Source organism: Tamandua tetradactyla, chromosome 19, assembly GCF_023851605.1.
Source record: "Tamandua tetradactyla isolate mTamTet1 chromosome 19, mTamTet1.pri, whole genome shotgun sequence".
In the NCBI taxonomy this organism is placed as follows: domain Eukaryota; kingdom Metazoa; phylum Chordata; class Mammalia; order Pilosa; family Myrmecophagidae; genus Tamandua; species Tamandua tetradactyla.
In genome coordinates this window covers 65,657,920-65,681,070 of record NC_135345.1, presented here as the reverse complement: position 1 = coordinate 65,681,070, position 23,151 = coordinate 65,657,920, and the positions used below count along the sequence as shown (strand labels likewise).

The window sequence follows — 23,151 nt, the reverse complement described above, 5'->3', positions numbered from 1 at the left end:
TTTGCATGGGCAGGCACGGAGATTCAAACTTGGGTCTCCCACATGGCAGGCGAGAACTCTACCTACTGAGTCACCATGGTCCGCCCAGCAGTAATCATTTTTTGAAGTTGTATTTTAAAATTTTATATGCCTCATATTTGATAAAATAAACCTGAGCTGTAATTGCAATTAAAGAACTACCTATTATTTTCAAGAAAAGTTGAATATTTGAAGGAAAAATAATATGAATTATACAAAATAGAATGACACAAATTAGTACATTCTGTCAACCAATGCATATCAAGACTGATAAATAATCAGAAATACAGAGCCAAATATATCTTTGTAAAACTTCAGAAAATTCAAAAACAAAGAAGATTTTTAAAGCAGCCTGGGAGGGAGAAGAAAAGAAAGGGAGAATACATATAGAAAAATGAAATTAGACAGTCAAGTGACATGTTAATTTTAACAAAGAAAACAGAAGCAGCAAAATAATATCTTTGAATACCTGAACCTAGATTGTATATCCAATGAAAGTGTCTCATGAGTGACAAGGTGGAATTATTAATTCCAGATATACAGTAACATACATGATTGGTTTCATCATTGTAGATCACCATTGTAGAAATAGCTATAAGATGAACTTTAGAGAAAAAATGAAAATGATATAAGAAGAAAGATCTAAAATGGTGAGGAAAAAAACCCAGTAGATTAAATGTTTGAAAAATCTAAACAATTAGTAATTATTTAGCCATACCACAAAAAAATAACTAATGAGTCAGATAATAAATCAATATAAGATCATCATACTGGATGACAATAGCACAAATGTTAAGAAATCAATATAAATGCTATATTGTATAAATGTTGTATTTCCAAATATTGTCACAATATTACTTTGTTTCATAATGGAGAAGGCCTATCAAATAACTTTCTCTTTGTTAAGTTGAATATGGGTTCTGAAATTATAAGGTTAACCCCTAAAAAATGTGGGTAAACTCCTCATATCAGTGGAATGAAAATGGATGGCATAAGAACAAAAAATAGCAGAGATTAAAAGCAATCCAAATAATGTAATATAAACAAATGTGAGTTAGAATAGGCAAGAGGAAGTACAAAAATAATAGAAATTAATCAGGTAAGATATATTTATACATTAAAATATATGATAAATGTAAATGGATTAAATTATCCATTCAGAGAAAACTACTGTCAGATATGACATAAAAAATCATATTTCTTATTCAGAATGCGATGGTGCTGTTTATGGCAGACTAATCTTCCCACTAAGATTAACCAGAAATGGGGGTGGTGTGAGGGTGGCTCAGTGGTAGAATTCTCAGGTTCTGCCATGCAGGAGACCCGGGTTCGATTTTCAGTCCATGCACTTCCCAAAACAAACAAACAAAAGAAACCAACAAAAACAAACAACATTTTTATTTTTAATGTTGCGGCAATAATGGGATACTCACATGGAAAAAGAATGAAATGTGGCCCTGTCGTACAGCATACAAAAAAAACAGAGTAACCAGAAATGCTATTTAAAATATAAAAATCCAGTGTTTAAAGGCATCATCACTTGTAAAAGCAATGATTTAGGCTGCAAGGCATACATTTCCCAAGAGAGAAGATACTCTCAGAGTTGAATAAACTGAATTAGTCTCTTTATCTGTGCAGCTTTATCTCATTCTTGACTTGGCCGAGAGCCACATGAGTTCAGCCCAGGCAGCAGGTTACTGCTGGTAAGAAAAGAACCGTCACAACTGTTGGTGATCCTGTCAAACTAGTATGATATTTTGGACACCTGAGGAATTTCAAATTTACATCTGGTTTTACATCTAGACATTTTCCAAATTCTGAAAAAGACATAAGGCCATCTATATATCACCTATAACATAAGGCCTCATCTCTACAAGAAAGTCTCTAATGTTTTATTCAAAATGCCTTATATCAAATCATAAATATAAGGCATTTTGTAATTGTCTTGGCACCAGAGTCAGCCAAGTCCCACTCTTGGTTCAGAGGTTTCATCACAAGAAAGAATTTAAGGACAAAAGAGGGCCAGTAGGAGGAAGTAGTGAAATTTATTAAAGAAAGAGAGGGTGCACATTAAAGAAATTAATGCAGACATGTTTGTTATATAGGGAGATTTTCAGGAAAAAATTTTCCTCTTAACCTCTGAACACCAAGTGTCTTTTTGTTTCAGGAGGAGATAACTATTGGTTCTTGTGGAGCTCCATTGGTACACAAAATTTGTTTTGGGGCAAATTTTAACAATCTGTATGACCCTGGGTTTTCTGTCATTAACCAAAAGTCTGCTTTGGGCCCATGATTTCACAGACTTTATGGTTTGGGAAGTTTTGGGGGCCTTAGGAGACATTTTTGTCCTATGAAGCTTGCAGCTGTGCATTAACTGTTTTGGAGCTGGAGAGAAGACTAGGGCACCCCTTTGATGCCCTATTCTATCCTGCCTCAATATAAGACACACCTATGTAACAGATTCTCCCTGTGCTGGCTTGAAACTATATGTACCCCAGAAAAGCCCTGCTTTAATCCTGATCTAATCTTGTGTGGCCATATCTAATATTGTAGTTGGGAAACTTTGCTTGGATTATTTCCATGGAGATATGACACATCTGGTTGAGAGGGTGACAGTTTGAATAGATTAATTCCATGGAGAAGTGGCTCACCCAGTTGTGGATGTGGCCTTTTGATTAGCTGGAGAAAAATAAACGCACAGTGTAAATGTCAAAAAGTGGCAAAATAAAAACCCCAAATACATGAAATTTATTATTTTGGTTTAAATCATCAAATAAATAAGGAAATGTATTAATTGAAGGGGTGGGAGATCCTTCTATCCTTTTGTGAAGTGAAGGGGACCCTGCAGTCTATGGGGTCCCTGCCTGGTACAGTGTAAATGAAATGTCACACTGGCTTGGTCACAAAGGAAAGTGATTTAATAGCCTGAGAAGGCAGGAATCTCTCGGTCTAAAATCTTCCTCCCAGAAAGATGGCAAGAGCCAGGTTTACATGCATTATTTGTAACATAGAGAATTGGAGAGGAACAAAAGAAAATCAAGGAGATGACATTTATGGACATACTTCAGGAAATGAGAAAAGTTAGAGAGTGTAATCAAAAGTTTGGGAGGATGTAATCCAGTTTTCTATTTGGCTTGCTAAAATGTAACTGGGATGCATAGGGCTAAACATTTCTTCAGGGAACATTGGATCCAGGCCTGGAAGTCTGTTTACTATTCAAGTTGACCCTCCCTTTTTCAGAAAAGTCATGTAGCTGGGAGAGGTTAAAGATAACAGTATACTGTTTTGGGGAACTTAATTACAGGAGTTTTTACAAAGACTAACACAGTGTTCCTATTATCAAAACTGGATAATAAAAACCAAAAGAGCCAGCTGAAGAGCACTTTCAGAAGCACAGAGGACTTTAAATGTTCTTATTTTTGGTCTGTAGTGATAAATGAGTTTGTGTTTTATTGATGTTCTATGAACTTCAGAGAACATGGAAAAAAACACATATTTGGTACATATAATGTATTTAAGAATGAATAAAGAATACAGAAATCACAATCACACTCAATCATATGTTTAAATGTGTTTCCTTTTATATGCATAAATACCCATATAAACATACAAAAACACTGAAATTATAGGCTAAATTTAAATTCTTAATATAAGCCTTCCAATGATGTGGGAAAAAACTTTTCCAATCTACCTACAAATATTTTCACTTTTCTTCTCATCTACTACTGAACAGAGTTATTGGTTTGATAAATTTCTGTCAAACAGATTCTTTCTCAGCAGACCTGGGGTTGAATCCAGATGTGCCCTCTTTATGAATTTGTGAAATTGCTTAACTACCCTGTTCCACAGTATCTATTTCTATTTAATTAAGATTAAAATCTATTGCACATGATTCTATTGTAAATAAGATCATGTATTGGAGAGTGCATGAATTGGAATTTCAGAAGATATAGTGATCTGATTTGCTATTTATTTTCCACCATCTGTGTAGCTAGGCAACCTGCATGCAAACCTAAATGCTTTTCTGAAATACGTTTTGAAATTGTATTAAAGTCTTTTGCAACAAGAACATACTTATTCTCCTTCTATTTGTATTCAAAGCAGGGATTGTCTCATAGCATATGATTTAGGCATTTGCTAATCTAGTGATGACACCATCAAAATAACACAATGTGCTGGAAGCTATTCCATTCAAGGGAGCATTTGAAGTGCAACATGATCCACCACCACCCATGAACTGTTTAAGGTTATGACTAATGGTAATAATAGAGAACTAATTAAAATGTCAATTAATCTGTTTTATTTTGACATAGGTTATTCATTTAAATAGTAATTGTTAAAGAGAAAAGTCAGAAAATATGCACTTCATGTTTTCAAAATTATATTCAACCAAATAGAGTGTACAACAAGTGATTAAGCAATATTTTAAAAAATGAACTTAGTTTTTCTTAATCAAATTTAAAGCAGGAGTGCAAGATCCTGTGGTTTTGGACAGCCTTTCCTGAAATGTCTTCAGACACAAAAATTATGAATTTATTATAAACAATATAAGGGGATATTGTTCTAGTAATACATAGGGAATATCTTAAAGATTAGCTAGATATATATAAATATAAATTTAAAATGAAAAGTAACATAAAACCATAGTGTGATTTTTGAATGCCATGCATGTATGATGAGCATGATGTTTCACTGATTTAAACTACATTCATTCTATAAACCATAATAGTAGGACTGACTAAGTGCATAAGAGAAAGCAGTTTTAAAGAGAGAACTCCAAGTCAGTCTTCTGAAGTAGGCACTTACTCCAGTTTGCACACTAAAAACAAGCACAATACTTTTGAACGCTGGGAGAGAATGATTTTCCGTCCCCACGCCTTTCTTTTTGTACCAATCACTATATTTTCAATTTTAAGGCAATTTAGTTTCATGTCAATATTCCATTCAATATTTATTTTTTATCAGATTAGCAATCCACATAGATGCTTTGCAATCCACATAGATGCTTTGCAACTAAGCATCAACTTGGAGAACACAAAATAGTGAAGAATGGCAAAGGTTGATTTTTATGAGAGAAAAACAAACATTTAAAAATTTGAGGAGAATGCTGTTGTACTATTATGGTCTGGACTACAGAAAATGAGATAAGTTATAAGAATTAAACACATTAAATAAAATATGTATAATTTAGTTGAGATATCTATTTTAATAATTAATAAAAACATTTTTTTTAAGATTGAGAAAAATAAGCACTTATTTAAACTGATGCTGAATGCATTAGCTATTGTCAATGTTTGCCTGTTTTCAAAAGTGGCATAGTTTAATATCACATCTCTTTCTCTTTCTATTGAGAATTCAAGTGATCTACTTAAATTGACATCCATGAAAATTAGTTCTTATATAAATCTTGCTTAATATGGTCTGCCTGAAGAAACAAGAGAAACTCCTAGGTATCCCTTCTGATAAGGGCCAGAGGTATGAAAGGAAAAGCTTCTGGTCTAGAAAGGGTTTCTGGAGGAAGGAGGGAAGGCACAAAATATGCATGTAAAAGAAGAACTGTGTTTCTTCTTTTGCCTATTTTAATTAAGATAATTGTAAAAGAACTATATTTTAGATGGCTTTCAGCTACAGTAGCCCATATAATTTTTAAACTGCTTACTTTGTTTCATATAAAATTCATTCAAGATACATTCAGTACGTATTCTCAAATGCCTACTATATACCAATAAATCTTTCTTGTTGAAAATAGAACAGTCAACAAACAAACCAATTCTAAAGAGTTGGCATTCTAATGGTGGGGTGGGGAGGGCAATACATGCTCAGTATGTGAAATAGTGATGTTTGCTAAGAAGAAATAAAGGAGGTGAAGGACACACATTTGTCGGGAACATGCCGATATAAGCAAAGTGGTCAGGGATGTTCCTCTTCGTTATGATGATATTTAAACAAAGACCTGAAAAAATGAAGAAATTAGGTCTGATAAATATCTGGAGTAAGTGTACCCCAGGAAGGGTGAGGAACAAGTGCAAAACTGTGGGAAATGACTTGTTGTTTTCTAGAACATAGCCAGGCCGGCGTGATTGAGCAGAGGAAGCAAAGAGCGGTGGGAAAAAGACAATAGGGCAATTGGGGCCCAGGCAAAAAAAAGACACTGTAGTCTATGATATTATCTTTTTGTTAACTTCTTAGGAAGCTAACAGGCAGAGATGTGATATGATCTATTTTGAGATTTCATAGTTTTACAACAACAGTTTGGTCCTTGGAAGAATAGTTGGCTATTGGGAAGCAGGATTAGAATGAGGGATAATAGTTTGCAGCCTATTGCAGTATTTAAAATGAGAGAGGAAATAAAAATAAATAAAAAAATAAAATGAGAGATGATAGTGGTTTCTGTGGAGGCTATAAAATGGTCAATCTCCAGATTTTTTAAGAGTAAAATCAGTGACAATTACATATACATTGCCTTTGAGAGAAAGGGGATAGGCAAGAGTGATTATATGCAGTTTGACCAAACAAACTAGAAGATTTCTTATTCACTGAAAAGTGAATACTTGCCAAGGAGAAGATTTGTTGCAAATAATCAGAACTTCTCCCTTTATTTTGTTTTTAGACATTTTATGGTCGAGATGCCTCTTAGATTAGCTACCCAAATGAAATGTGAGAAATTAGTTGGATGGAGGGAGGAAAGTTGTGTTCAGGGCATAGGGCAGAATTAGTGATCTAAATTTGGATTTTTTTTCCATGGATAGATTCTATTTAAAGTTATATAATTTCCTGGGAATTCTTTGCTCATGACTGTACTTTCTTCCTGCTTTTGCTCAAATGCTACCCGCCTCCGAAGGCTTCCATGTTAACCCTATCTAAAATTGCAATCTTCTTAGTGCTGATCCATTTTTCTCCTTATTGTCTATTACTCCCTCGTCTACTGTGTAACTTGTGTATTTGACCAACAGAATGTGCATTATAGAGGAAAGAGTATTTGTTTATTATGTTCATTGATGCATCTCTACCATCTGGCATAGTGCCTGGCACATGATAGGAACAAAATAAATACTTGTTGAATAAAAGAAAAACTGGGCAACATAAGATTATTTGGACAGTGGTTGTAAATGGAAAAACCAAGAGTTTTTGGAGTAAACCAAGGGAAGGGTACCACATGTAGGAATCATGAGGAATTCTAGAAAATGATCCTGAGGAGAAGAGGCAAGTGATTTGGAAGAGAAGCAAGAGGGACTGATTACCAGAAACTGGCTCATGAAAATGCTTTGAAGAGTTAAATGGGTTAAATGTTTTAGACTTGTCCAAACACTAAAGACTTTGAGAATTGAAAATTTTATTTGTAAGAAAGGCTATCACTGCTGATCTTATAAGAATAATTGGATACGAATGAGACATGTTCAAATGATCCAAAAGGAAATAGAAGTAGAGGAAAGGATACAGGGTTTCTAGATAAAAGTATCAAGAATTTTTATATAAAGAAGAATATAGAAATAAGGAGCAAATAGCTAATGGAGTAAGGAGATCTATTTTCTTAATATGTGATCGTAAGACATTTGTACACTCATGTTAATGGTACAATAATGTTTTTTATTTAAATCATGATGCAGGAAAGAGGGATTAAATGGCTGGAACAATGTTTTTAGGCAGGTACAAGGACATGGAATTCAGAGTAAAACTTGGAGGCTTTAATCTTAAGTTGGAGTATGGTCAATTTATATTGTACTTAAGTGGGAAATGGTCAATTTATACAGTAGGAGAGAAGAGAACTAATATTGTATGGACAGAGATAAAAGTTTAGTAGGTGATATGGAACTTCCCTTAAATTGGATTATACATTCTTGTGATTTGAATTGTGAGTACAGAGCATACAGAGTTAAAAAGGAGGAGTGGGGTAGAGGTGTTGGAAAAAGCAGAAAAAGAAAGCTTCAGGCATTCAGATATGGTCAGCTAAATATAGATATTCAAGGAGTGGATGGTGAAGTGTAAGGATCAGTCTTTTCCAAACAAATAAATTTTCTTCCTATACATACGGGACAGAGGGGAAATTATTTTATAACACCTAAATATTTTATGTTAATTTTTCTTATTAATAAATCAATTTTCTATCGATAGTTCGATATGTGTGAAAACTTTTCATATGTGCATTGATATATATTTCTGTTTCATTGGTATTTCATTTTCAAAAATTTCAATTTAATTTACAATGACTTCTGTGCTTAAGGATTTTTCAGAGTGATGGGAACAATGGCCTTATTATTAGAGTGAAGTTAATAAAAATGACATTTGTTTTACATACAAACTTAAATAGTGTTAAATTAATAAGATAAACAGATATTTTCAGAGAAGTATATCATATTATGTCAATCAGGAATTATAAAATAAGCACTCCAATATTTATCACTTGTCAAATGACCTATATTAAATTTGAATCAAGTTTTAAGGTGTTTCTAAAGTCATTCTACTGATTTGCTAATATTAAGAGAAGAAAGAAAAGAGTCAGGAGCAATAACTGCCAAATAAGGATTAAAGTATGGATAGCTCTCATAGCATTCTCTCATACTTTCTGGTACAAATAATTGGTGCAAAATAGATTCTATAGGACATGTAGCAATTATTCATTTTATAATTTGAGTGAATTGAGTATAGACCACACTAAACTATAAACGATGGAATGTTATAGCAGTGAAATTCCATGCTCTCAAGACTAGCCAGAAAGGAAAGCTACTGATATACTTATCAGCTAGATAAAGATTGCAAGGTGTCATTGATTTCTCCAAGAAAACTCTAGATTATTACTTTATTTTGAGCTTTATATCATGACAAATGATGAATACATTTTAAAGCACAAATTAAGTATGTTTATCCTTATTTATTTATCCCCCATCCCTTTTGAAATTTATCATGGACTTCTTATTCTGTAAAAGAAAATAATTCTCATTTTGAAGTAAGTACAAGCTTAGCATGGAACTGTAATATTAATACAAAGAACTTCTGAAAACTCTTAACCCAGATTTATCATTTTTTGAGTGTATGAATGGATTTTTTCCTAAACCCTTTGAGATTTAGTTCCAGACATCATAGCCCCTTCTCCATAAATAACTCAGCATTTATTTCCTTAGAAGAAGTTTATAATATATGATAATAAAATTATCCAACTCATAATATTTTCTATTTTTATAATATTATATAATATACTGTTGATTGTTTCATCAATTATATCAATTACATTCTTTATATCGTTATGGAAGTTAATACCTGATCCTGGATCCAATTAGGATTGAGTTTTTTTCTTTAATCTCTTGAAGTCTGGAACAGTTATTTAGTTTTTCTTTAGCATTGACTTTTTTTTTTTTTGTTAATCAAAAAAAAAGAAAAGAAATTAACACAACATTTAGCATTGACATTTTAAAAGAATTTATTCCAGAATATCAGTTTTTGTCTGATATTTTCTTATGAACGTATTTCTTTTTGGCAAAACTACCAAAGAATTGATGTTGTATTCAAGCACATCAAGCAGGCTATGTAAGGTGTCAATCTGTCATATTTGTGGCAATATTAACCTAGATCACCTGGTTACGGTGGTGAACCCCAGGTTTCTTCATGGAAACATTACTCTTTTTCCTCTCTAATTAGTAATTTTCTATGAGGAGGCCCTCTGAAACTATGTAGACATCTTGTTTTGTCATCCACTTAAGATCCTTACCTGAAAAAGTTTTTTGCTAACATGGTAACAAAATAGTGTCTCTGTGATTCTATTATTCTTTATTAGTTGGTATGCTACTGTAAATAATATCTTGCATTATTCGATATTCATGTTATTGCATACACCAGGAATATAGGAATTTTTTTTAATTACCTGGACTTCATACCTTCCTGCCATATGATTCTTTTTCAGTCATTCTGCCAAGAGACAGAAATGGCAGAATCTGGGTATGATTATTTATGGCTGGATATTTCTTTCCAACATTACTCAAAGGCATATTCTGGTCCCACATGCACTCTCTAGACCAACCCTGGTGTTTACTGTATTTCTGAATGCAAAACTATATTTTATTCATCAATTTTTATTATAGTCTTAAGCATAATTTCTATTTTGTCATTTATTCTTAATTCATTAACTTCATTGTCTTCCACACAAGGTTCAAACGACTATGTAGGGCTCTTTAAAAATAGAGTAACCGAAATTTTTAAAAATATGGCTCCATTTATTAAAATTGCATGATATACTAAGTCAAAAAATACAATTAATTAATTAATTACAGCAAATAATGATTATCACAGTGAAAATTAATTTCTTTTTATAGTACACAATAATGATAATAGGAAAATTGTATAACTCTGGGTGTAATTATGGCCCAAATAAGTGCCAGCTTGGTTGGGATCTAGAAATCAGGAAACCTGATTCATGGGACAAATTTAGAGTGAAATGAAAGCCAGAAAATCATAAGCCTATGTTCCTGTCAAGGGAATTATTTATGTTTTTCTATTTCATTAAGAGCAACACAAGTTGATCTAAGTCACAAAGCACACACACATACACACATACACTAATGTTCTCACAGATGTATGATATTGTGCATAAAGGACCCCTAGATATAGGAAAGTTCTCATTGTTTTGTGTGTGTATGTGTGTATTTACACTTTTGAAGCCCCAATTATTTCCCTATAGTCTATGCATATATCTATTTCAAATATATAAATTTAAATGTATCAATGATCAATAAATGGACATTGCATATATATTTTGCTGCACCTGTATATATTGCTTTTGGTAAGTTCTGTAAACTATCTATGCTTCAGTGTCCATATCTGCAATAATACCCATCTCATGGAGGTGTTATGTTTTTGAGCATTGAGTACATTGCCTGGCCTATAATGAGCATCATCGTGTTTGCTATTATGTGACTACCAAGTAATTTTGTATGGACATACTCTTATTTTTTTGACGTTGATTAAACTACACAAATCCTGTGTATAAACTATATCTCAACATGAAACCCAATATGACAATTCCAGAGAAAAATAGGAAAAGATACTATTTCACACAGTCAAGCTCTCTGTTTCCAGGTGGGAATGAACCTGAAATATCTCAGACATACTAAAATTCTTTGAAATGTACATAATATACCTGAATAAAAACAATATTACTGCCACTTAAATGGTGGGTGAAGAGTTAATTCACTCATTCTGTCTCATTTTTTCTCTCTGATGTATTTTAAGTTTTTCTGAAGATCTCTCAAAACCAAGGGAATGTACTGACCCCAATTCCCCCTTTCCCCATTGAAAAAGCAACTCAATATAATAACAAATAAACTAAGACCTTGATTCTTACATTGAACCTTAGCTTCTTGTTTGAGCATAATTTTAGCACATTTTACAAACTATTTAGAGAGAAAGCCACAAAGGAAGTGTTAAAATTTGTTTTGAAATAGGCAGACCCTGAGCCTTGGGATTATTTCATTTTAAAGTTCTTTCAACATTGATAAATGTATTCGAGAGTCCACAACCATTTGAGGCAAGAAATCCCTGAAGGACAAGGGGAAACAGGCTTGGCTGCAGCTGCCAAAATAAAGGGTAGTATGTGCCAACACACATAGGAGAACAACTGCCAAAACCTCTGACTCTAGGGATGGGCAGGCCTGAATAATCTTGGAAATCTCCAGGGATGATTCAGAGAACACGAGAGAGGGCAGCCAACTGCCCCAATTAAAGAATAGCATGTAATTAAAGGAAATGAAGCAAGCAGAGCTGAGTTAAAGACTAAGGCTCAATGGTTTGTGGTGTTTGTATAAATTGTTCAAAGAGAACATTTTAGTAGACGTTCTAATCAAAATCTTAAAGGTAAATGCAGATAAGATAAATAGAAATACGTGGCCTGTTTATTTTATTTTATTTTTTTACTCTTCTGTGGATGTCTTAATTTTTAAGGAATGTGAAACATATACACAAAAAATGAGACTTTAAATCAGTTTTCTTAAAAAAGAGGTGAAATCCGTCCAGTTGGTTTGATCTTCAGGAAGCAATTTAATTATAACATATTCTTGGCAAAGCACAGAGGCTTTTATCTAAGTATGACTTATTAATTAAAAATAAGATCATAAAATTTCATAACACACTATCACATACACTTTAACTTTATAATAACCTTCTGAAGAAAGGATTATTATGCAGGGTTTATTTCTACATCATTTTTGTCATGGCTTATTTTAAATAGGAAACAAACTTTCAAATGTTGGCTGGAAGTTATAGGCAGATGTGTTATTAGAGATCACAATGAGAGTAATCATGAATGATATAACTAATGTTCAGAGCTTACCAAGGATTCTCCAGGGTTAAAACAAGAATCTACATCTCTGATGTTGAATTCAGAGCTGTTTGGCCTACACTGCAGCTGAACCTTCTTTTTTAGTAGAGTAACGATCACTTCTCTCTAATATGAATCGATTTATTAATCAGTAATTATTACTGATAATTGTCTTAAATCACCAATTTTAACCTTTTGGTCAGAAATGTAAAACTGATTTTTGTCACAGCAACAACACTTATTTTGCCCTCCTCTCACTTTCCTGCTGTTACAGGTGATAGGATTCATGTAACCAACATAATTTTTCAATTAATATACATTAGTTGGAACCTTAACATCGGTTGTTTCAATTTTATTGGTAGAAAACACAATAAAAAATTTTAGGACTTTCAGAAGCTTTGTAATGGAGCAGTATATAAACTATTCTTTTTGGAATACTAACATCCTCTAGAGACTCAGAAAATAATTTATTTTTGTATTACCAAAGCCCTTTCCATCTGCTTTTAGCCTGCAGATTCAGAGCCCATTTCATAGTTCATTGGAACCATTGCAAATAGGAAAATTGGAGAAAAAATTGTATAAGGGAAAAGGTTAGATACTTACAGATCTTTTGGCCTCAATTGACTTTGGTTGTCTGTTAGTGTGATTATTATAGGTAAATTTCATTTCCCTGTGAACTAATTTTATAACCATTTAGGTTTTAAAAGGCAGAGGAGGAAGAATCTGAATGCTTGACTGGGGGAGAAAGACATAGGGAGATCTGAACTTGAGTTGTGGGCCAACACTGAGAAAGTAAACTGTATGTATTAGGTGCCCTCTATTCTCCATGAACTTTTCTAATTAATTTTATATGTGTGGTCTAACTAGATTTCATAAAAATCCTGTGAGATTCACTCCTTCTCCCCTCTCTTTCTCCGCCAGCCCGCCGCGCGGCGCCCACGCCCCGCAGCAGCCGAGCCGCCCGCCCTCCTTCTCCCCTCTCTTTCTCCGCCGGCCCGCCGCGCGGCACCCATGCCCCGCAGCAGCCGAGCCGCCCGCCCTCCTTCTCCCCTCTCTTTCTCCGCCGCGCAGCGCCCACGCCCCGCAGCAGCCGAGCCGCCCGCCCTCCTTCTCCCCTCTCTTTCCCCTCCTGCTCCGGCTGCTCTCCAACCACCACGGTGCCCTCTTCCCCCGCCTTCACCGTGCTCCTCCGCCACCAGCCTCGACAGCCTTGCCGCCCTCACCTTTCCTCCTCCAGAACAGCTACTGGGGGAGTGGAGATAATACAGAGAAGCTCCCGGAACCACGAGGGAGATCAAAGGGACATCATACCCCATCCTGGAACGGCTGACTATCTGGGAGAACCAGCTCCGGTGAGATCACCAAGGGGCACGGGCTTTCCTGGGTGGGACGGCAAGCGACCGGAGTCCCTCCCTTCCACCTTCCTGGGCCAGCTGGTAGAATTGGACAGGCGGTCCCCTTAGGCCACGGCGGCTGGTGCCCCCACCACACGAGGCCCCCCGGAACAACTGAGATAGTTGGGTCGGAAATCCCCAGACTGCGGAGAACAGTGACCAGGGGATCCCTTCCAAACACGTGACTCCCCCGTCGGCTGGGAACAGTGTACTCTCCCGGGCTGCGACAGCTGGCGCCCTCCCGCCACGCTTGGTGCCCCGGGCCGACTGGCTAATTTGGCTGGACGCTCTCCTGTGCTGCGACGGCCGGCGACCCTCCCCGCGTTTGGAACCCCGGGCCGGCTGGCACTCTTCCAAGACGCTTCGGTTGCCGAACCTCCCCTACGGCAAGAGTTTTCCAGAGTTGAGGGACCCACAGCAACTTTGGCTGGTGGAACCCACAGACAGGCGTGTGCCACGAGCGCCACCTACTGGGCAGGATAGGAAGAACAGAACCCAGAGATTGCACAGAAAAATCTTTCAACCTGTGGGGTCGAACACCCGGGGAAATCTGACTAAATGCCCAGACGCCAGCAGAAGATAACAGATCACGCTCAGAAAATTGAACATATGGCCCAGTCAAACGAAGAAACCAATAGTTTAAATGAGATACAGGAGCTGAAACAACTAATGCTGAATATACGAACAGAAATGGAAAACCTCTTCAAAAACGAAATCAATAAATTGAGGGAGGACATGAAGAAGACATGGGCTGAACATAAAGAAGAAATAGAAAAACTGAAAAAACAAATCACAGAACTTATGGAAGTGAAAGATAAAGTAGAAAAGATGGAAAAAACAATGGATACCTACAATGACAGATTTAAAGAAACAGAAGATAGAATTAGTGATTTGGAGGATGAAACATCTGAATTACAAAAAGAAACAGAAACTATCCGGAAAAGAATGGAAAAATTTGAACAAGGTATCAGGGAACTCAAGGACAATGTGAACCGTACAAATATACGTGTAGTGGGTATCCCAAAAGGAGAAGAGAAGGGAAAAGGAGGAGAAAAACTAATGGAAGAAATTATCACTGAAAATTTCCCAACTCTTATGAAAGACCTAAAATTACAGATCCAAGAAGTGCAGCGCACCCCAAAGAGATTAGACACAAATAGGCGTTCCCCAAGACACTTACTAGTTAGAATGTCAGAGGTCAAAGAGAAAGAGAGGATCTTGAAGGCAGCGAGAGAAAAACAATCCGTCACATACAAGGGAAACCCAATAAGACTATGTGTAGATTTCTCAGCAGAAACCATGGAAGCTAGAAGACAGTGGGATGATATATTTAAGTTACTAAAAGAGAAAAACTGCCAACCAAGACTCCTATATCCAGCAAAATTGTCCTTCAAAAATGAGGGAGAAATTAAAACATTCTCAGACAAAAAGTCACTAAGAGAATTTGTGACCAAGAGACCAGCTCTGCAAGAAATACTAAAGGAAGCACTAGAGTCAGATACAAAAAGACAGAAGAGAGAGACATGGAGAAAAGTGTAGAAAGAAGGAAAGTCAGATATGATATATATAATACAAAAGGCAAAATGGTAGAGGAAAATATTATCCAAACAGTAATAACTCTAAATGTCAATGGACTGAATTCCCCAATTAAAAGACATAGACTGGCAGAATGGATTAAAAAACAGGATCCTTCTATATGCTGTCTACAGGAAACACATCTTAGACCCAAAGATAAATATAGGTTGAAAGTGAAAGGTTGGGAAAAGATATTTCATGCAAACAACATCCAGAAAAGAGCAGGAGTGGCTATACTAATATCCAACAAATTAGACTTCAAATGTAAAACAGTTAAAAGAGACAAAGAAGGACACTATATACTATTAAAAGGAACAATTAAGCAAGAAGACATAACAATCATAAATATTTACGCACCGAACCAGAATGCCCCAAAATACGTGAGGAATACACTGCAAACACTGAAGAGGGAAATAGACACATATACCATAATAGTTGGAGACTTCAATTCACCACTCTCATCAATGGACAGAACATCTACACAGAGGATCAATAAAGAAATAGAGAACCTGAATATTACTATAAATGAACTTGACTTAACAGACATTTATAGGACATTACATCCCACAACAGCAGGATACACCTTTTTTTCAAGTGCTCATGGATCATTCTCAAAGATAGACCATATGCTGGGTCACAAAGCAAGTCTTAACAAATTTAAAAATATTGAAATCTTACACAACACTTTCTCGGATCATAAAGGAATAAAGTTGGAAATCAACAATAGGCGGAGGGCCAGAAAATTCATAAATACATGGAGGCTCAACAACACACTCTTAAACAACAAGTGGGTCAAAGAAGAAATTGCAAGAGAAATTAGTAAATACCTAGAGGCAAATGAAAATGAAGATACAACATATCAAAACTTATGGGACGCAGCAAAGGCAGTGCTAAGAGGGAAATTTATTGCCCTAAATGCCTTTATCAGAAAAGAAGAAAAGGCAAAAATGCAGGAATTAACTGTCCACTTGGAAGAACTGGAGAAAGAACAGCAAACTAATCCCAAAGCAAGCAAAAGGAAAGAAATAACAAAGATTAGAGCAGAAATAAATGAAATTGAAAACATGAAAACAATAGAGAAAATCAATAAGACCAGAAGTTGGTTCTATGAGAAAATCAACAAGATTGATGGGCCCTTAGCAAGATTGACAAAAAGAAGAAGAGAGAGGATGCAAATAAATAAGATTAGAAATGAAAGAGGAGACATAACTACTGACCTCACAGAAATAAAGGAGGTAATAACAGGATACTATGAACAACTTTACGCTAATAAATACAACAATTTAGAAGAAATGGACAGGTTCCTGGAAAGACATGAACAACCAACTTTGACTCAAGAAGAAATAGACGACCTCAACAAACCAATCACAAGTAAAGAGATTGAATTAGTTATTCAAAAGCTCCCTAAAAAGAAAAGTCCAGGACCAGACGGCTTCACATGTGAATTCTATCAAACATTCCAGAAAGAATTAGTACCTACTCTCCTCAAACTGTTCAACATAATCGAAGTGGAGGGAAAACTACCTAATTCATTCTATGAAGCCAACATCACCCTCATACCAAAACCAGGCAAAGATATTACAAAAAAAGAAAACTACAGACCAATCTCTCTAATGAATACAGATGCAAAAATACTCAATAAAATTCTAGCAAATCGTATCCAACAACACATTAAAAGAATTATACATCATGACCAAGTAGGATTCATCCCAGGTATGCAAGGATGGTTCAACATAAGAAAATCAATTAATGTAATACACCATATCAACAAATCAAAGCAGAAAAATCACATGATCATCTCAATTGATGCAGAGAAGGCATTTGACAAGATTCAACATCCTTTCCTGCTGAAAACACTTCAAAAGATAGGAATACAAGGGAACTTCCTTAAAATGATAGAGGGAATATATGAAAAACCCACAGCTAATATCATCCTCAATGGGGAAAAATTGAAAACTTTCCCCCTAAGATCAGGAACAAGACAAGGATGTCCACTATCACCACTATTATTCAACATTGTGTTGGAAGTTCTAGCCAGAGCAATTAGGCAAGAAAAAGAAATACAAGGCATCAAAATTGGAAAGGAAGAAGTAAAACTATCACTGTTTGCAGACGATATCATACTATATGTAGAAAACCCAGAAAAATCCACAACAAAATTACTAGAGCTAATAAATGAGTACAGCAAAGTAGCAGGCTACAAGATCAACATTCAAAAATCTGTAGCTTTTCTATACACTAGTAATGAACAAGCTGAGGCAGAAATCAAGAAACGAATCCCATTTACAATCGCAACTAAAAGAATAAAATACCTAGGAATAAATTTAACCAAAGAGACAAAAAACCTATATAAAGAAAACTACAAAAAACTGTTAAAAGAAATCACAGAAGACCTAAATAGATGGAAGGGCATACCGTGTTCATGGATTGGAAGACTGAATATAGTTAAGATGTCAATCCTACCTAAATTGATTTACAAATTCAATGCAATACCAATCAAAATCCCAACAACTTATTTTTCAGAAATAGAAAAACCAATAAGCAAATTTATCTGGAAGGGCAGGGTGCCCCGAATTGCTAAAAACATCTTGAGGAAAAAAAACGAAGCTGGAGGTCTCGCGCTGCCTGACTTTAAGGCATATTATGAAGCCACAGTGGTCAAAACAGCATGGTATTGGCATAAAGATAGATATATCGACCAATGGAATCGAATAGAGTGCTCAGATATAGACCCTCTCATCTATGGACATTTGATCTTTGATAAGGCAGTCAAGCCAACTCACCTGGGACAGAGCAGTCTCTTCAATAAATGGTGCCTAGAGAACTGGATATCCATATGCAAAAGAATGAAAAAAGACCCATCTCTCACACCCTATACAAAAGTTAACTCAAAATGGATCAAAGATCTAAACATTAGGTCTAAGACCATAAAACAGATAGAGGAAAATGTTGGGAGATATCTTATGGATCTTACAACTGGAGGTGGTTTTATGGACCTTAAACCTAAAGCAAGAACACTGAAGAAGGAAATAAATAAATGGGAGCTCCTCAAAATTAAACACTTCTGTGCATCAGAGAACTTCATCAAGAAAGTAGAAAGACAGCCTACACAATGGGAGACAATATTTGGAAACGACATATCAGATAAAGGTCTAGTATCCAGAATTTATAAAGAGATTATTCAACTCAACAACAAAAAGACAGCCAACCCAATTACAAACTGGGAGAAAGACTTAAACAGACACCTACCAGAAGAAGAAATATGGATGGCCAAGAGGCACATGAAGAGATGCTCAATGTCCCTGGCCATTAGAGAAATGCAAATCAAAACCACAATGAGATATCATCTCACACCCACCAGAATGGCCATTATCAACAAAACAGAAAATGACAAGTGCTGGAGAGGATGCGGAGAAAGAGGCACACTTATCCACTGTTGGTGGGAATGTCAAAGGGTGCAACCACTGTGGAAGGCAGTTTGGCGGTTCCTCAAAAAGCTGAATATAGAATTGCCATACGACCCAGCAATACCATTGCTAGGTATCTACTCAAAGGACTTAAGGGCAAAGACACAAACGGACATTTGCACACCAATGTTTATAGCAGCGTTATTTACAATTGCAAAGAGATGGAAACAGCCAAAATCTCCATCAACAGAAGAGTGGCTAAACAAACTGTGGTATATACATACGATGGAATATTATGCAGCTTTAAGACAAGATAAACTTACGAACCATGTAATAACATGGATGGACCTAGAGAATATTATGCTGAGTGAATCCAGCCAAAAACTAAAGGACAAATACTGTATGGTCCCACTGATGTGAACGGACATTCGAGAATAAACTTGAAATATGTCATTGGTAACAGAGTCCAGCAGGAGTTAGAAACAGGGTAAGACAATGGGTAATTGAAGCTGAAGGGATACAGACTGTGCAACAGGACTAGATACAAAAACTCAAAAATGGACAGCACAATAATACCTAATTGTAAAGTAATCATGTTAAAATACTGAATGAAGCTGCATCTGAGCTATAGGGTTTTTTTTTGTTTTTGTTTGCTTGTTGGTTTGTTTGTTGTTGTTGTTTTTTACTATTACTACTACTTTTATTTCTTTTCTTTATATTAACATTTTATATCTTTTTCTGTTGTGTTGCTAGTTCCTCTAAACCGATGCAAATGTACTAAGAAACAATGATCATGCATCTATGTGATGATGCTAAGAATTACTGAGTGCATATGTAGAATGGTATGATTTCTAAATGTTGTGTTAATTTCTTTTTTTTTTTCTTTCCGTTAATAAAAAAAATAAAAATAAAAAAAATAAAAAAAATAAAATCTTGTGAGATTCAAAATGTCATCACAATGTGATAGATAAAGGAAATGTCAAGATCACATAATTATTTAACTAGAAAAAGAGGTTTGTTGAATCCCCATTATTTCCATTCTACAATGTTACTTTCTTTAGAGATTTGCCTAGTTTCAAGGATAGTGGATCATGATGAAGATACTGATATCATATTCAGTCCTTCACTCTCTATGCTTCAAAGTGTTGCAGCTAATATTTAAGATTTTTTCATGAACCTTGATACAAAAATATCCATGGCCGGTGGTTCATCTTTGGCTTCCTATATTTTTGTCTTTCACCCACCCATCTTAAGGATCAGTGTCCTCCAGGATTTATTAAGACACTATTTATCCCAGATTAAAATTATAGCTTTTATCATAAAGTTCTTCCTATCATCAAAGATGTAATTTAACTTTTGGGACTAGCTTATTGTGATATAGCTTTATTAGGATATCAGTTTAGAGAGGGAAATGTATTCATATGTTGATTTATTCACTCAACAAATAATGTTCAGTACTTACTATGTACCAAATAGGACATTATACCTTAAGGATAGTGTGATGGGCAAAATTAAATCTGGCCTCTGCCTTCATAGACACTCTGGTATGGTGCGAGGAAGGGCTCCATTGATTAAATGTCACAAACCTAAATGAATGATCACAACTTTCATTCCTTCATTACAATGATAAGTTTAGAATTGAATTGTGTAGAATTGAATTGAACTACTCTCTAGTGGGAGGACCAGGAACCACTTACTCAGTGATGGTATTATATCTTTCTGCCAGTGGTCCAGAGCAAAAGTCTGTCAACTCTGGAAATTGCCAGTACTATTACCTTTTAAGATTATCAACTGTCAGTGTATAGATTTTCAAATTTGAGAGCCAGTGATTTACGAAATCCACAATTACATTGTGGTCCACTAGAGATGACCTGTCAGAAATAAACAACTATATTATGATGACCAATCTGTGATCATTCCCCACTTTGTAAAGCCCTCTTTTGTAATAAGGAACTTAAATGTCCATGAATCAGCGTTAACTTCCCCTTTATATACTCCTAATTGCCTTTATAAACTGATGTAATTTCCTAACCGTTTGATACTCTTATTTCAGTTTGAGATTTCTTTTTTCAAACAGCTTCTTTCCATAAATCCGTATTTTGATTATAGATTCCTATTGTGACTGAGTTTCTTTTAACAGATTATATGATAATCAAGTATTATCAGCATTTGTACTGTTGCTTCAAGTATTTCAACTTTGGTGTTTGGAGCCTTTAGATTAGCTCCTGTGTTTTTTTTTTTTTTTTTTCTTCCTGTGTTCTTTAGACGATTCCTTTTCTAAATAGAAATTATCTCTGAAGAAACATTGTGTGGTTGCTATTATGAAATTTCAATGTGATGCATAGCTGTACGCTTCAGCTTGTAATTAGCACCCCATCAAAACAAAATCCAGAGTACACCTTCAACTGATATATGTTTAATGATTTTTTGTTTGCTTAATAAATGCTATTGAGCACCCGAGGTATGTCAGACACTGTTCTAGGCACTCCATATACTCTAGGGCATGAAATCAAACCACAGGGTGCTGGATTCTGCAGAACCTTCTAGATCATGGTAGAGAACTTTCACTTTTTCTCTGAGAGAGGAAGGCCTTGCAGTGATTTGAGATTACTTACATTATCTGCCTTAATCTAGATCCAGATCACTCTAGATACTATGTTAAAAACAAGGTTGAAATAAAGTGAACAGCTTAGAAAAAACAGCAGAGGTGAGATTGATGTTAGGATGGAATCTCAAGGGAGAATGGGAATATTGTCTTCTGGATTTCAATGGATTAGATGTGCGGTGTGAAAGAAAGATAAGAATTAAGGATGATTCAAAATTTGGATTCCAGAACAATTAGGATGAAAAATTTGCATAGCAAATTTGAGTATGTATGGGTTAATGCACAGACGTATACACACACACACACACACACATATGAAAATGTATAGCTTTATCTTTTATGGTTTTTGAAAATATTACATATTTTATGTAGTTGTTGCCTATAGAATGAAAATAATAAATGAGTAATGTCCAAATAAATACTCAGTTCATAATGCAGTCAAATATTTTTAAATAATGATAAACCTAAGTTGTATAGAGACATAAATAGCACTGTTCACAATTTAAGTCATTTCTTTTTATGTGCTTATTAAGAATATCACAATATTTTCCTTTATATTCTTTTGTATCACTGACATTATATATGCATATTTTCACTTGTTTCTTTAGCACAGTTGGAAATCTCAGAATAGCAAGGTCTTTTACACCCCTTTCAAGTTGTTTATTATCTTTCATTTTTAATTCTGAGTTGATATATTGATTTTGCCATAATTTAATAAAGTCAATCTAGTGTTTAGTACTGATATTATGTGTCATTTCAACAGTTTTCAAATGATATAAAATACAAGGAAATGTTGAAATAAATTTTACTTCCTTTTTCCTTAGGTATTCCATTATCATGGACTGTTTTTTTTCATTCCCAGAAGAGAGTGATGAATTAATCAATTTTGTAACACGTAATGATTATCTTGATAAATTATTTTTTAATAAATAAAATAATCGGCTTTTATTATCCTTAACAACAGAGAAAATTCAAGCCTAAAAACAATGAAATTAAGTAGACCCCCATGGAGGGGAAAAGCCACAGAAGCCCTTTTCAGAGAGTGCCTTAGCCTTGCCGTCCTGGAAGAGGCATTTTAAATGAAACGCAAACTGCAGGGACGAACCAGGAGGAAGACACTGACACTGGACACTGCCCAGAGCTAGCACCTGGGAAGACATAACTCCTGTGGGTCTCATACTTACAAAGGGTAGGTGAGAATTCACAGCTGTGACACCAAATACATTCTCTCTCTGATTACATTTTTCCTCTATTCTTGGGCCATTTTGAGACAAGAATGTCACACACGTCAAGCCCTTGGTAATCTCCGTCTGAACTCTCACTGGACTGAGAAGCTTTATGTTGTCGTGGGCTTTTTTCTCTCTTTACTTTTCCTTTCTTTCTTCCTTTTCTTGTGCTTTTCTTTGTTCTTCTTATGTTATTCCTTACAATCAGATGAACTAGAGCTGCTTCCATCTTCACCTGAGCTGGAATCCTCCAGCAACTATTTTAACTGCGTACCGCCTTTTTACGTATTCCATTCTCTCGTGTGGTAGCACACGTGGGATCGTCATGTGCTATTCTGAACTGCTCTAACTGTTGGTTACCTTTGATGAAGAAAGGGCCTTCTTTGCCCGCCTGTTTGGAAGCCATTTACTATGCTAACACTGCATAACTTTGACTTCTTTCCCCAATGGCATCAAAGTCCGTTAGTTGGCTCATGAGCCAGAAATTCCCCAGCCTGCTCGTTGCAGTATAACTGGTGCACTGTCTTCTGGCTTGTTCCCATCTTCCTTCATACTCAGGCCACACCCACCCGCAACCCATGCAGTCACCTAACTCCACCCGCCCCCCTCCCAGCTCTGTGCA

The 23,151-nt window shown here is 35.4% G+C and overlaps 1 pseudogene; it reads right to left on the bottom strand.

Moving 5' to 3' along the window:
• Nucleotides 1-22,406: 22,406 nt before the first annotated feature.
• On the bottom strand, nt 22,407-23,081 carry LOC143663659 (retinitis pigmentosa 9 protein homolog pseudogene; annotated as a pseudogene).
• Nucleotides 23,082-23,151: the final 70 nt, after the last annotated feature.